We start from the raw sequence: 15004 nt of genomic DNA on the forward strand, positions 1-15004 counted from the left end.
ATTGAAGTGAGGTGGGGACTAAATTGAGATACTCAGCTGTGCAAGAGAAGAGCTCCAGCTCAGTTACCCAAGACCCTCATTCAGCTGGCATGGCTGTACTAGATGGCTTGACTCAGAAAGACCCTGGTGTTCCCAGCTGGGAAGGTCTGACATTCAGGTGCAGACAATCCAAAGACAGCTCCAAGTGTGCTTGCCTTTACCAATGGCCAAGGGAACGGGTGATTGATAGCCCCAGCACACAGTCCAGACAGAATGCTTCTGGTGTTCCTTACAGGTAGGTCCACTGAAAAACCTCCTTGAACCCCTACATCTACAGGCCCAGGCCAGTAAAGAAACCTCCAGGGTTCTCAAGACTGCAGGTTTATGAGTGAGCCCCTGCCCAACAGAAGAAACTTGTAATAGTGCCCAGTAACACATTTGAATAAGGAAGGTCAGAGAAAAATAGAGTCTATTGAAAGGTACATTGGAGATAAGGATAAAGAAAACACTACCTCACAAAAGGAGGATTAGGGGCACTATATGTGAAAATTCAGAAGAGAATATAAGATGGTTTTCAGTGCAGAAAGACTTCTTGGAAAAGTTCAAATTGGATTTTAAAAGTTAACTGGAAAAATTGGGAAAAATTGAAGAGAAAGGTAACATCATGCAACAAAACAGATAGAAGAATATAAATCCTTTCAAACTACAAAAAGAAAATTATTACTTCAAAAATACGAATGAGCAAATGGAAAAAGATAATGACTCCTTTAAAAATAGAATTGCTGAATTAGAAAAGGAGATGCAAAAGCTAATTGGAGAAAATAATTCCTTGAAGAATAGACTGGGATTTATGGAAAATGATAAGTCCATGAGACAACAAGAAATAGTTAAAAAATATGTCATTGGTAAAATAACTGATTTGGAAAATAGATTCAGGAGACATAATTTGGGGATTATTGGACTACTTAGAAGTCATGATACCAAAAAAGATTCTGGATATTGTTTTTCAGGAAATTGGCAAGAGGAAAGCAAAACTGAGCATACTCTTTCAGGGGAAAAAGATGGAAATTTAATGAAATATGTGAGTTTTAAACTTTCCTTCTAAAAAAACCAGAGTTGAAAAGAAAATTTGATCTTCCAACAGTACACTCTAGAAACGCATGAAAAGGTAAAGAGGGGAAAAGAAAAAGACAGCTACTTAATAAGATTTAACTAATTAGAACCCTACATAGGAAGAAAGTTTTCATGATTCATGAGAAGTATAACACTACTAGAGGGAGTATACTTATGCTGAAGGTATGAACAAAAGTTGATTTTTATGCTATGTATGACTAAAAAAATTAAAATATCAAGATAGAGTATTGTAATGAGACAAGAGGAAGGGGGTGGCAGTGGCAGAATGGGGCAAATTACAGTACATGAAGAGGCATAAATGACCTATTATAGTAGACAGAAAGAAGAGCGGGGGTGATAAATACTTGAATGTTACTCTCATTGAATTTAACTCAAAGAGAGAATTTTATATATATATATATATATATATATATATATATATATATACACATTTGCATTTGGAAATTGATTTTACCTCTCAGGTATTAGGAGGGGAAAGGAGGTAAGGAAAGAAAGAACTCATAAAAGGGGAAAAAAGAAGGAAAAAGCAAAAGGTAAAAGTAAAGGTAAGGTTACTGATAGAAGGGGGACAAATTAAGGGAGAAAGTATTCAGAAGCAAAATCTGGTGTGGAGATTAGGGTGAAAGATGGAAAAAGTACAAATGGAGAGAAGGTTGCTTGGAGAGTAATTAAAATGTTGATAATTATAAATGTGAATATGAGTGGGATGAACTCTCTCATAAAGTGGACATGAATAACAAAGTAGATGAAAAACCAGATTGCCACAAAATACTGTTTACAAGAAACATTTGAAGCAGAGAGATAGAGTAAAGGCAAAAAGTTGGAGCAGAATATATTATCCTTCAGCTGAGGTGATAGAAGCAATGGTAATAATTCTTATCTCAGACAAAGAAATTGCAAAATAATATCTCCCAAAAGATATTAGGAAGTAAACTACATCCTCCTGAAAGTTTTCATAAACAATGAAGTAATTTCAATCCAACTTCTTAGCAGAGACGTTAAATAAGTTAATGGAGGATATCAGCTTCCCTCTCTTAGAATTAGATAAATCTAACCATAAAATTAACAATAAGGAAGTTAAGAAGGAATGGAATGTTAGAAAATTAACATGTGATAGCATTCTGGATAAAATTAAATGGAGGAAAGGAAGGAATATACTGATTTTTCCATGGCACATGTCACTTACATACCAAAAAATGACCACATATTAAGGCATAAGAACCTTATGATGAAATGCAGATAAGAAAATATTAAATGCATTCTTTTCAAATCATGATGAAATAAAAATAACTTGCACTAAAGGACAATGGAGAGATAGACATAAAATTAGTTAGAAACTAAATAACCAAATGTTAAAGAATGAGTGGATTAAGCAAATCGTTAAAATAATTAATAATTTCATGCATTATGATGACAATAAGGAGTTGTGGAATATATTAAAGCAGTTACTACTGGAAATTTTATATACCTAAATACATTAATAAATAAAGAGTTCAATAAATTGGGCATTCAACTAAAAAGGGAAAGGGGAAAAAATAAAAATGCTCAATTAAATACCAAATTAGAAATACTGAAAATCAACAGAGAAATTAAGAATATCAAAAGTAAGAAAACTAATGGACTAATAATTAAAACTCAGTTTGTTTTATGAGAAAACCAAAACATTATATACATTTTAGCTGATTTGCTGTAAAAAAAGAAAAAACCCAATTAAAACATCAAAAATGAAAAAAGTTGATACACCACTAATGAGGAAGAAATTGAAGCAATATTGTGGAGCTGTTTTGGCTGACTATGCAAATAAATTTGACAGTCTAAGTGAAAGGGATGAATATTTACAAAATATGAACTGTTCAGGTTAAAAGAAGAGGAAATTAAATACTTAAATAACTCTTCAGAAAAAAGAAATTGAATAAGCTATCAAAGAAATCCTTAAGAAAAAAATCACCAAGGCCAGATGGATTCACAAATGAATTCTACCAAACCTTCAAGGGACAGTTAGTTCAAATTCAATATAAACTATTTTAAAAAATGGATGGAGTCCTGCCAAATTCCTTCTATGACAGCAGTATGCTGCTGATACCTAAACATGGAAGAGTCAAAATAGAGATAGAAAATTAAAGACCAATATCCCTAATATATAAGGAAGCAAAAATTTTAAATAAAATACTAGCAAAATGACTAGCAAATTGTCACTAGGATAATATACTATGACCAAGTAGGATTTATCCCAGAAATGTAAAATTGGTTCAGTGTTGGTAAGAATGATAGCATAATTAACTATATCAATTAAAAAACCTATAAGAAATCGTATTATCTCAGATGCTGAAAACATCTTTTGACAAAATGCAGCACCTATTCCTACTAAAAACATTAGACGACATAGGAATAAACGTATTGCCCTTAGAATAATTAGCAGTATCTATCTGAAGCCATCAACAAGCATTATATGCAATGGAGGTAAGATAGAGGCATTCCCAGTAAGATCAGGGGTGAAGCAAGAATGCCTGTTATCACCACTTCTTTTCAATACTGTGTTACAAATGTTAGCTTGAGCAATAAGAGAAGTAAAATAAGTTGAAGGTGAAACAAAACTCATACTTTTTGCAAATGACATGATGATATGCCTAGAGAATCCTAGAACAATTATCTAAAACTCCTAGAAACAATTAGCACCTTTAACAAAGTCACAAGATATAAAATAAAGTCACACAAATCCTCAACATTTCTATAGATTGCTAACAAGATAAAGCAGCAAGAGTTAGAGAGAGAAATCATATTCAAAGTGACTTCAGACCATATAAAATACTTGGAAGTCTACCTGCCAAGGCAGACTCATAACCTTTATAAAAATAACTACAAAACAGTTCTCACACAAATAAAATCAGATTTAAATAACTGGACAAATATCAACTGCTCTTCAATAGGCTGAGATAATATAATAAAAATGGCAATTCTATCTAAATAGCCTCATTTTAAAGAATGAGTGGATCAAGCAACAGACTATAGATAGAATTGATGATTTCATCTTAAATAATGAAAATAATGAGACAATATACCAAAATTTATGAGATATAGCCAAGACAGTTATTAGGGGATATACGATATCTTGGAATGCTTACATGAATAAAATAGAGAAAGAGGAAATCAACAAACTAAATATGCAACTAAAATTTGAGAAAGAACAAATTAAAAACCCCAATTAAATATTAAATTAGAAATTCTAAAAATCAAGGAGAAATTAATAAAATCAAAAAACAAGAAAATCATTGAAGAAATAAATCCAAGTGTTGTTATTATGGGAAAAAAACAATAAAATTAATAAACCTTAGGCTAGTTTGATTAAAAGAAGGAATTACTAGTATTATAAATGAAAAAGGTGAAATCACCAACAATGAAGATAAAAATTAAAGTACCAATTAAGAATTATTTTGTCCAAATCTAGGCCTATAAATTTAATGATGTAAGTGAAATGGATAAATATTTACAAAAATATAAATTGCCCAGATTAAATGAAGAGGAAATGAAAAACCTAAATAACCCTATAACTGAAAAAGAAATTCAACAAGTCATTATTGAAATTCCTAAGAAAAAAATCTCCAGGGCCAGATAGATTCACAAGTGAAATCTGTCAAACATTTAAGGAACAGTTGGTGCCAATTCAATATAAACTCTTTAGAAAAATCGGTGAAGACTGAATTCTAACTCTTTCTATGACACTGTTATTATATTGACAACTAAACCAGGAAGAGTCAAAACAAAGACAGGAAATTATATATCAATTTCCCTAAGGAAGATGGATTTAAACATCTTAAATAAAGTCTTAACAAAGTGATTGCAGCAAGTTAGCACTGGGATAACACGTATTACCAAGTAGGATTTATCCCAGGAATGCAAGCTTGGTTCAATATTAGCAAAACTGTTAGTATAATTAATTATATAATAAACAAAACTATTAGAAATCATATGATTATATCAATAGATGCTGAAAATGCTTTTGGAAAAATACAGCACCCATTCCTACTAAAAATACTAGAGAGTGTAAGAATACATGATTTTTTCCTTAGAATAATAAGCAATATTTATCTTAAACAATAAATAATCATCATATGCAATAGGGAATAGGTAAGATGCATTCCCAATAAGATCAGGGGTGAAACAAGCATGCTCATTATCACCACTACTATTCAATTTTGTATTAGAAGTGTTAGCTTCAGCAATAAGAAAAGACAACTAAATTGAAGGAATTAGAATTGGGGTAGCATACCTTGAAAATCCCCCCAAATCACCTAAAAACTACTAGAAATAATTAGCAGCAAAGTTGAAGGATATATATATATATATATATATATATATATATATATATATATAAAATATAAACCCTCATAAATCCTCAACATTTCTATATATGATTACAAAGATGCAGCAGAAAGAGCTGTATAAAATTAACTCAGACAATATAAAATGCTTGGGAATCTATCTACCAAGGCAAACTCAAAAACTTTTTAAAACAATTACGAAACACATCTCACACAAATAAAATCAGATTTAAATAACTGGGCAAACATCAACTGCTCATGGATAGGTAGAGCTAATATAATAAAAATGACAATTCTACCAAAACTAAACCACCTGTTTAGTGCCCTAATAATCAAAATTCCAAAAAATCCACTTTAATGAGTTAGAAAAATTGAAATTAAATTAATATGGAGAAATAAATGTCAAGAATTTCCAGGTATTCAATGAAAAAAGTGCAAAAGAGGGTGGCTATTTTATTATGAAGCATCAGTCATCAAATATGTCTGGCATTAGCTAAGAAATGGAATGGTGGATCAGTGGAATACACTAGGTGCCATAGTAGGAAATTATTATAGTAATCTGTTGTATGATAAACCCAAAGAGTCCAGCTATCAGGATAAAAACTCTCTCTTCGAGGAAAACTGTTGGGAAAATTGGAAGTTAGTATGGAAGAAACTTGAATTAGACAAACACTTCACATCTAATACAAAGATAAGTTCAAAATGTATACAGGGTTTAGACATTAAAAACAATTTTGTAAGCAAACTAGAAGTTTAAGGAGTAGTTTACCTGTCAGATCTATGGAAAGGGAAGTAGCTTATGACCAAGGAAGAGAAGGAGAACATCATTAAAAACAAACTAGACAATTTTGATTTCATTAAATTAAAAAGCTTTTGCATAAAAAGTACTGTAAATAAGATTAAAGATTAAGATTAAAAGAAATGTAGTAAATTGGGAAACAGTTTTTACACCTAGTATTTCTGGCAAAGGACTCATTTCTAAAATATACAGAGAACTGAGTCAAATTTAAAAAAAAAAGCAAGCCATTCCCCAATTGACAAATGGTCAAAGGATATACAAAGTCAATTTACAGATGAGGAAATCAAAGAGATACATAGTAATATGAAAAAAATTGCTCTAAATCACTACTTATTAAAGAAATGCAAATTCACGCATCTATGAGGTAAGACCTTACACCTTTCAGACTGGCCATTCTGACAAGAAAGGCACATGATTAATGTGGAAAGGGATGTGGGAAATCTGGGATACTAATACAATGTTGGTTGAGCTGTAAAATCATCCAAACATTCTGGAGAGCAGTTTGGAATTATGCCCAAAGGGGAACAAAAATGAGCATACCCTTTGATCCAGCAATACCACTACTAGGTCTATACCTTGAAGAGATGATGAAAAAGGCTAAAAACATCACTTGTACAAAGATATTCATAGCAGCCGTGTTTGTGGTGGCAAAGAATTGGAAATTTAGTGAATTTCCTCGAAATTGGGAAATGTCTGAACAAAATGTGGTAAATGTACATTATGAAATGCTATTGTTGTATTAGAAACCAGGATGGATGGGAATTCAGGGAAGCCTGGAGAGATTTGCATAAATGGATGCTGAATGAGAATAACAGAACTAGAAAAACCTTGTATACACTAACAGCAACATGGGGGTGATGATCAACCTTGATGGACTTGCTCATTCCACCAGTGCAACAATCAGGCACGATTTTGAGATATCTGTGATGGAGAATACCATCTGTCTCCAGAGAAAATTTATGGAGTTTGAACAAAGACCAAAGGCTATTGCCTTTAATTAAAAATTATATTATTTGTAATTTTGCTCTCTCTTACACTTTATTTTTTTCCTTAAGGTTATGATTTCTGTTTCATCAGTTTCAACTTAGATCAATGTATACTATGGAAGCAATGTAAAGACTAACAGACTGCATTCTGTGGGGGGTGGGGAGGGAACAAAGATAGCAAGATTAGGGGGAAAATTGTAAAACTCAAAAATAAATAAAATATTTCTAAAAAAGCCTTTGGAAAAAAATGCAGGGCCCATTTCTACTATTAAAGACTAGAGAGAGTAGGATTAAATGGATTTTTCTTGAGAATGAAAGCAGTATCTATCTGAAACCATCAAGAAACATTATATGTAATGAGGAAAAACTAGAGGAATTCACAATAAGATCAGGAGTGAAGCAAGTATGCCTACTGTCACCACTACTATTCAATATTGTGTTAGAAATGTTAGCTTCAGCAATAAGAGAAGAAAAAGAAATTGAAGGAATTAGAATCAGGAAGGAAGAAACAAACCTCTCACTCTTTGCAAATGACATGATATACTTAGAGAATCCTAAAAATCATCTAAAAGACTACTAGTTACAATCAGCAACTTTAGCAAAGTCAAAGGATATAAAATAAACCCACTTAAATCCTTTTTCATTTCTGTATATTACTAGCAAGATACAGCAGCAAGAGTTAGAAAGAGAAATCCCATTTAAAATGACTTCAGAAAATACAAAATCTTTGGGAGTGTACCGTAGACTCAGCAGCTCTATGAAAACAACTATAAAGCACATACAAATAAAACCAGATTTAAATAACTGGGCAAATATCAACTGCTCATGGGTAGGCTGAAATAATATAATAAAAATGACAATTCTATCTAAATTCCATATTTATTGCCTTACCAATCAAACTTCCAAAAAATTCCTTTAATGAGCTCAAAAATGTAACTAAATTCATTATGGAGAAATAAAAAATCAAGAATATCAAGGGATTTAATGAAAAAAAGTGCAAAAGAAGGTGGCTTAGTCATACCAGATCTAAAATAATATTATAAAGCATCAATCATCAAAACTGTCTGTTACTGGATAAGAAACAGTGGTGGATCAGGGGAATTGACTGGGTGCAAAAGAGATAGTAGGAAAGGATTATGCCAATATCTCACACACTATACCAAGAGAAGATCAAAATGGGTACTGCATTTAGATAAAAAAAGACAATATTATAAGCAAACTAGGAGATCAATGAACAGTTTACCTGTCAGAGTTATGGAATGGAAAGCAGTTTATAACCTAGGAAGAGGTGGAGAGCATCATTAAAAACAAACAAGATAATTTTGATTACATTAAATTAAAGAGCTTTTTGCACAAATAAAACTACTGTAACCAATATTAAAGCAAAGTAGTAAATTTTCTCAAGGACATTTTTTCCTCTCAACACTTTTAATTTTGATCAATTTAAACATGGAAACAATATAAAGATTATCAGACCACTTTCTGTGGAGTGGGGGGAGAGAAGGGAACAAGAAGAAAATATTGTAAAATTTAAAACTTTACAAAAATGTTTGTTAGAAACTACAATTGTATACAATTAAAAACAAAAAAAAATTTTAAAAGATGAATACCCTGGAGATATTTTAAACTCCACCTGCCCCAAATAGAAGTCATTGTTTTTCCTCTAAGATCTATACCATTTCTAAAGCTACCATTTTCTTCTTTTTTCTTAAAAAGATCCCATTTTCAGTGAAATATATTATCTTTCCTTCTATTTTCAAGTTTCAATACTTCTATTATTCATTTTATTTCTCCTACTCCCTCTTAATAAGTTAATCCATTTGTTATCAGATCTTGACATTTATTCCTCTAAAATATTTTTATCTTTTTCTTTCTTTCCATATTTCATAGCTGCCATTTCAGTTCTGACTCGTAACTTCTTTTTTTAAACTTATTTATTTAAATTAAATTTTTTTCATCCATATGCACATGTATATTTTTAAGTTACAAAATTTCCTTCCACCCTCCCTTCCCACCCCCTTCCTATCAGTGGGGAATGGTCAATTTAGCATTGTACAAACATAGTTTGATAAACATATTTACAGATTAGTCATTTTCAGTATGAGGAATAGGATTAAAGGAAAGAGATAATTTTTATAAAGTCTACATCAGTTTCCAAAGGGCTTTTTTGTTTTGTTTTTCTCCTCTGGATTAGGATAACTTTGCTCAAAGCTGCTCTAAAACCTTTGTCCTAGTTTTCTGAACTACTGTGAAGGGCTGCTTCCATCAATGCTGTTGCTAATGTGTACATTGTTCTCTTGGTTCTGCTCCCTTTGCTCAACATCAGATCCTGTAAGTCATTCCATGCTTCCCTATAGTCTGACAATTTATGGTTTCTTATGGAATGATAATATTCCATACTATTCATGTACCATAATTTGTTTAGCTGTTCCCCAATTGATAGGCATCCCATCAATTTCTACTTCTTTGCCACCACAAAAATGGTTCCTATGAATATTTTAGAACATATAGGACTATGATTTCTTCTATATATATGTCTAGAATTGGAATTGTTGGGTCAAAGGGAATGAATATTTTTTTTTGTTCTTTGAGCGTAGTTCCATATTGCTCTCCAGAATAGTTGGATCCATTCATGACTCCACCAGAAAGGCATCAATGTCCCAATCCTCCCACAACCTCTCCAAGTATTATCACTTTCCTTTTATTTCCTTCTTGAACAATATTACAGGTATGAAGTGATACCTCATTGTTATTTTAATTTGCATTTCTGTAATCAATAATGATTTGGAACATTTTTCACATGATTATATATAGTTTTAATTTCTTCATTTAATGACTATCTATTCATTTCCTTTGACCATATATCAACTGGGGAATGACTTATAATCTTATGAATTTGATGCAATTCTGTATATATTTTAGAAATGAGACCTTTATCAGAACTCCTAGTTATGAAGATCATTTCTCAGCTCTCTGCTTTCCTCCTAATCTCATAATTTCTTGCTTAAATTATTTCAAAATTTATTTTCATTGATTTGCCTGTTCTGAATTTATTTTGCTTAAAATCCACTTTACAATATAATACCCAGATTTTCCTTAAATGTATTATTGAACATTTGAATTCTTTAGTAGATTATTTCCAGATATTTATTATTCTCTATAGATAAAACATAAATTACATCTTTAACTTGCAAAATGCTTTACAACCTATCCTTCCAAATTCGTTTTGCTTCTCACAAGAACTCTGGGAAACAGGTGATAATATTATTGCTTTGTCTGTTAAGGAAACTGAGGAAAACAGGTTTAACTTGCCCGGTGTCACACAGCTAGTAAAGATCTGACACTGAATTTGAACTCAGACCTTTCTGACCCAAAGTTTGGCACTCTATTCATTGTAGCAAGTCTTGTCTCCTAAAGTAAATTAATGTAGCTAGAATGTACAGACAAAAAAGGAAATTATTCTCAGAATGATGTGCAGCCAGTGAAAAGACAGAATTAGGAGACAGATTATTGTATGTGAAGAATAACAGTAAACTCAATATCATTATGGTGGACTGAAAAGTATAAGAAGAATTGAATCATAGGTGTATGCTTGTCAAGGGTTTAAATTTTAGATGTAGGACTTTTTTAAAGTTAGAGCTAATAAGGTGATATAAAGAACTGTCTTTGTTTAATATGGAAGGACCTAGTCAGTTCTCATTTTGACAGCTGATAGAGGAAGGCTGAAGTCTTGAGTGAGAGAGATTAGAGAGTTTGAAGAATGTTTTAATTGTCTCTGTGAGAGGTGATGAAACACTGAATTAAAGGTAACTATGTCAGTAGAAATAAAGTATAGGATATTATAGAGGTAAAATTGGTCAAATGTGGGAATGAAAGGAAGACGTCTACAAAGATTTTGTACCATCATATGACAGTGGATAGAACACTTGGAATTAAGACAAATTTATCTCAGGTACTTAACTCACTATAAAATGAGGGGCTCAGAGTCTCTGATCCCTAGTTTTTTGGTCAGTTTTTAAATCTATGTTGTCATAAAACTGGGTATATGATTAGGTAGTACTATGGACATATTGAGATGATTTATATATGTAGGAAGAGATTATTATTTTTATATAAGTTTGAGATTAAACATTCTGTGTAATTGTCTAATTGTAAATGGTATTAACTTTTTTACACAGCAAACTGGGGAATAACTCTTTTTGGTACACTAGTTAATGATTACTAATAATGATAATATTACTTTTAGTTCAGAATTTTTAACTCAGTAAGGATTACTGGACTTAAGAACAAGAGATAGTTTTTTCTTTCAGTAGAAATAACAATATACTTCTTTTTTTTCATGAAATTTGCATGAATAAAATCCTGAGTTGTTAAAATGCTAAACTTGATATGATTGCTTTGAGAATTTTTTATATCTAGTAGCTTATTAACTTTATAAACAGAAATTCAAAGGGCCATATTTTATTTTCACTATTTGGCTTTATTGCTTTCTGATTCTATACTTCTGTGAATAGCATGAATGATGGATGATCTGTTCAACAAAATTTTGTAGAGTTGAAAAATTAAGCTCTTGAAGGTAGTATCACCTCAAGTAAAATATAGCTTATAAGAGATCATTAAAAAAAGTTGGGAAGAGTAAAAAAAATATTTTCTAACTTGAATAGAATTAAATTCTTCTCAAATTCACACACAAAATTATCTTATTTTATTGCAAAGTAAAGAATAAAAGAATAATAAGTAATAGATTAAATTTTTATGATATGTAAGATTTCTTTGAATGATGAGTGCATAAATGTCAAAGAAGCAAAAGTAAATATGAAATCTTTAGATAAAAACACAGCTTAAAAATAGATTAAATTCAAATATTGCATGTCAATGAGTGATCGATAACACAAACGTTCTTACATTTGAAGATATTTTCCAGTATGTTAGTATATTAAGTACTATTTCTTGCAGCATTTTACAAAATTTTAAATATATTTTCCAGAAACAGCATTTTTCAGTTATTTCCAAATTTGAGAGTTTTACATTAAGGTCTATAACTCATCTGTCATTAAAGTACCATCATTGCAGTGATTTATTGGTATAATACATCATCAGATTGTCATCACTTTTATGATATATTACTTACCCTGAAATGACTGTCAGGAACAAGTTGTAGAAACTCAGCAACTTTCAATGTACTTTTTTTCTAAGTTTTCAACAGTCATTTATTTTGGTGAGATTTTGAGCTCCACATTTTTTCTCTCTCTGCTTCCCTGACCACTCCACTAAATAGAATGTAATCTAATATAAGCTTTACATATATAACCATGTTAAACATATTTCCATATGTTGTGATGTCAAAGAAGTATGAAAGCAACAAAGGAAAAAAGGGTAAAACAAAAAATTACTTTTAAATATTGAATATAGTATGTTTTGGGCTGCATTCCAATATCCAGGTTGTGAATTGAAGTTTTGATCACAAGTCCTTTAGAATGTCTTTAATTATTGTGTTGCTGAGCTGTTTATCATATAATTCTGCTGTTAATGCTTACAATATTCTTCTTATTCTGTTCACTTTTCTCAGCATGAGTTCATGAAACTCTTTCCAGGCTCTTTGGAATTCCAGGCCCTCATGATGTACTCTGTTACATTCATATACCACAATTTTTTCAGTCATTCTCTACTCAATTTCCAAATATTTGCCACTATAGTAAGAGCTATATAATTACTTTTGGTCATGTGGGTTTCTTACCTTTTCTTATGCTCTCTTGTATACAGACCTAGTAGTGGTATTGCTGGATTTAAAAGAGTGCACTGTTTCATTGTCCTTTGGGCATAATACTACAGTTGCTCACCAGAAAGGTGGGATCATTTCACAAGCCTACCAAAAAGACATTAGTGTCCCAATTTTCTCATGTCCCCACCAACATCATCAATTTTCCCTTTTTATCATATTGATCAATCTGATAAATGTGAGGTAATACTTCAGCATTGTTTTAATTTGTATTTAATTAACAAATTATAATTTAGACCATTTTTTAATATGCATGTTCATATCTTTCACCATTTATCAATTGGTAAATGACTTGTATTCTTATAAATTTTTCTCAGCTCTCTATATAATTTAGAAATGAGTGATGTACAAAAAACACTAGCTATAAAAGTTGCTTCCAACTTACTACATTCCTATTAATATTAGTAACATTGCTTTATTTGTGCAAATTCTTTTTAATTTGGCGTAAACAAAATGATTCATATTGAATTTTATAGCATTCTCCATATCTTGATTGGTCATTAACTACTCCCTCCCACAGATCTGAAAAATAAATTATTCCATATTCTCCTAATTAGCTTATGATATCACATTTTAGGTCTAAAATTCTACAACCATTTTGACATTATCTTCGTAGTGGGTATAAAATGTTGATCTATGCCTAGTTTCTGCTATACTATTTTCCAGTTTTCTCAGCAGTTTTTCCTAAAGAATGAGTTCTTATCCCAGGAGCCATAATCTTTGAGTTCATCAAACAGTAGATTTCTATAGTCATTTAATACTGTTTCTTTTGTATCTAATGTATTCTATTGATCCACCAATCTATTTCTTAATTATTACCAATTAGTTCTGATGACTACTTTATTATATATATATATGTATATATATAATATATACATATATATATATATATATATATATATATATAATTTTAGACCTGCGTCAATTAAGCCACCTTCCTTTGCAGTATTTTTGCTCATTATTTTCCAAGATCTTCTTGACCTTTAACTCTTCCCGATGTATTTTGCAACTATTTTATTACTTCAATAAGATAATTTTTGGTGGTTTGATTGATATGGCACAGAATAAGAAATTTAATTTAGGTAGAACTGTAATTTTTCCTATATTAGTTCTACCTAACCATGAGTGATTTTCATGTGCTAAATTATTTAAATTTGTGTAAAAATTGGATTGTCATTTTTTTATATATTTTCTGGCTTAGTCTTGACAGGCAGACTCACAAGTATTTTATGTTGTCTACAATTGTTTTAGGTGGAATTTATCTCTCCCTGTTGTGCTTTGCTGGAAATACATTGAATAACTGATGATTTAATTGGGTTTATTTTATATCCTATGACTTTACTAAAGTTGTTAATTGTTTTAAATAGTTTTTAAATTGATTTTCTAGAATTCTCTAAATATACCATCATATCATATGAAAAGGAGATTTTTTCATCATTACTTGTTTTAATTCTTTCACTTTCTTTTTCTTCTCTTACTGCTATGGATAATATTTCTAATAAAATATTTAATAATGGTCATAATGGGTATTTTTTTCACATTTAATCTTATTGGGAATGCTTCTAACTTATTTCCATTACATATAATGCTTGTTGATGGTTTTTAGAAAGATAATTGCTTATCATTTTAAGGAAAACTCAATTTATTCTTAGTCTTTCTCATAGTTTTAATAAGGAATAAATGCTGTGCTTTGTTAAAAGCTTTTTCAGTAGCTTCTTCTGTTAGTTTTACTATTGCTGTGTTTAATTATGCTGATAATTTTCCTAATACTGAAACAAAATTGATACTGTATTATCCTAGTGATAATGTGCTATAATATTTTAATTAAAATTTTTGCATCAATATTATTTTTTATCTGTTTTGACTCTTCCTGGTGTAGGTATTAGTACCATACTCATGTCATTAAAGGAATTGGACTGAAATCCTATGATTTAATCTGGGTAATTCATAATTTTAAAATATTTATCCACTGTATTTAATGTCAGATTTATTGGCATATAGTTGTGCA

Source organism: Macrotis lagotis, chromosome X (assembly GCF_037893015.1).
Source record: "Macrotis lagotis isolate mMagLag1 chromosome X, bilby.v1.9.chrom.fasta, whole genome shotgun sequence".
Taxonomy (NCBI): Eukaryota; Metazoa; Chordata; class Mammalia; order Peramelemorphia; family Peramelidae; genus Macrotis; species Macrotis lagotis.